This window comes from Zophobas morio, unplaced genomic scaffold, assembly GCF_036711695.1.
Source record: "Zophobas morio isolate AGI-343-1 ecotype UQ-CSIRO unplaced genomic scaffold, CSIRO_AGI_Zmor_V1 ptg000031l, whole genome shotgun sequence".
NCBI lineage: Eukaryota > Metazoa > Arthropoda > Insecta > Coleoptera > Tenebrionidae > Zophobas > Zophobas morio.
Window position 1 is genome coordinate 10,750,320 of NW_026972136.1, and position 2,471 is coordinate 10,752,790.

Genomic DNA, 2,471 nt, shown 5'->3' on the forward strand with positions numbered 1-2,471 from the left:
TATTTTGCTTAGAATACTGATGTACTTGTAGATTGCTCTGTGTGTTAAAGTACGTAAGATCTAACAACAAATACAAATTTTGCCTTGAAAAAATAGCGATCTATATCGGTATGTATTATTGTTATTTGATAACATTTCGCAAATAAATAATATTAAACAAATGTTTCATAGATTAGATCTCTCTTGTCTTGCGATATTTTGGTCAGAATACTAATTAGGTACACGTAGATTGCTATGTGTGTTAAAGTACATAAGATCTGAACAAATCTAGAGCAAACGCCAAATACATACTCAAATGAATATTTTAATTTATTCTCTTACTAAAAAATTTTATTTTGCGATTTTTTTTAGTAAAATATGTACGTTCGAAATATTAAAGTACAAATCATATTATGCGTATGTTTCAAGTGAGTTTTTTCATGATAAAATTTTGTGTCGACCTCATCAACATTTTAGCACGGATAAGAAGATGCCTTCTGTTACAAAAATTACAAGTACGGCATTTAGAATGTAAACAATACAGAGTTCAAAATTTATAAGTACGGCGTTCAGAATTTACAAAATACGGCCTCACGAAAAATGTATTTAAAAAATTGGTCGAAGGTTCTGGATTCTTAATTTATGGGGGCTGACCGTAGCCAGCCGGCACTTAGGCCTCGCCTTTGGGCCCATTGTACCTTCCCCAAGTCCATATCAGGGTGTTTTCCCGCTCCTCTACTCGTCAAGCCACCCAACTGCTTGAATGTACTTGAGTAATGCAGAGGGTGGAAACTCCCTGATATTTGCCATACTAGGCCAGATGTCCCCTAGTATGGATTCCCTGTAGGAGGCTAGGGCTGGACACTCACGAAGAATGTGCTCAGCTGTTTCCTCTTCTTCATTGCATCCACGACAGATTGGGTCTGTTACCACCCCTATCGTATATAGATGTTTGTTAAACTGGTAATGTCCCGTAAGGAATCCTACCAGTTTACGCAGTTTGTCCCTTGAAAGTGAGAGATAAAATTTCGTCAACTTACGGTCTGGTGTCGCCATACAAGCTCTACTATGCCGACAGCTGCTCAACTTCACCCATATCTGCTCATGGCGTCTCTGGGTATATTGCTTTACGAGTTCGTTCGAGAGGGCGACCGAAGGCGTGATTGCCGGTTCGGGTCCCCAGAAGGGCATACGCGCGGCTCGCTTCGCCATCTCATCTGCCCTCTCGTTTCCTTCGTTGCCACTGTGTCCTTTGATCCAACAAAGTTCCACACTATTCCTCTGCGTTACATACTTTAGCGTTTGTCTGCACTCCCAAACCAGCCCGGATCGAACCATACAGCTGTCCAGGGCTAGTAGTGCAGACTTGCTGTCAGTAAGTCTGCGTATTGATTTGTTGCCGATTTCACGTTCAGCAATGATTCTAGCTCCCAGCATTATTCCCATCAGTTCTGTTTGTAAGACAGACGTGTGGGTGCCGAGAGGTACACTGATTTGTGCGTTCAGTTGTTATTTATTTATTATTTAAAAAATTGGTCGAAGGTTACTTCGACAGAACTTTCCTCGCCCCTGATGTGCAATAAAAATAAAGAAAACATAAAAAAATGTAAGAGTCGAATAAATGAAAATGTTTTAAAATCTAGATAATAATTGAAAAATGGAAAAATTTTAAAATCGTAAAATTGAAGTGAAAACTTTTAAATGTTTATTATTAAATATTTAAAATAACTAGAAAAACTGCAATTAAAAAATTCAAGAAACGAAAAACTGAAAAATCTGATACTGAAAAAAATCCAAAAATTGAAAAGTTTCACATTGACAAAAAAAAATATGAAAGCAGAACATTGAAAAATTGAAAAGTTAAAAATTCAAAAATTCCAGAAACTAAAATCGCAAAATTGCTAAACCTAAAAATTGAAACTTCCAAACGTTGGAAAATCGAAAAATTGTAAAAATAAAGCAACCAAAAAACCGAAAAGAAAAACTGCATCGAAAAAATGAAAAAATAATTGAAAAATGGAAAAATTCTATAATTGCGACCATATTTTTTAAATTAAAACTAGAAAAATTGCAAATAAAAAATTGAGGATACGAAAAATAACTAATTCAAAATTGCAAACCGAAAAATTGAAAAATTTCATATTGAAAAAAACAAAAATTAGGTATAAAGTTCCGTTACATATAAAATAAAATAACCAATGGTCCTTAGCTCCCACTTATAAAATAAAATTATAAAATCAGAACATTAAAAAACCGAAAAATTGAAATAATGCAGAAAATAAAAAACTGAAACGAAAAATTGTAAATAAAAAATTTGAAAAATTAAAGAACCGATAAACTGAAAAATCAAAAACTCAAGAAATTTTAAAAAACGCAAATCGAAAAATTGAAGAAACAGGAATCAGAAAAGATTAAAATTGACTCATTCATTGATTTTTTTGACCCACCCTGTATAAGTAATTCTAAAAACTATGAGCGCGGTGATAATCCAC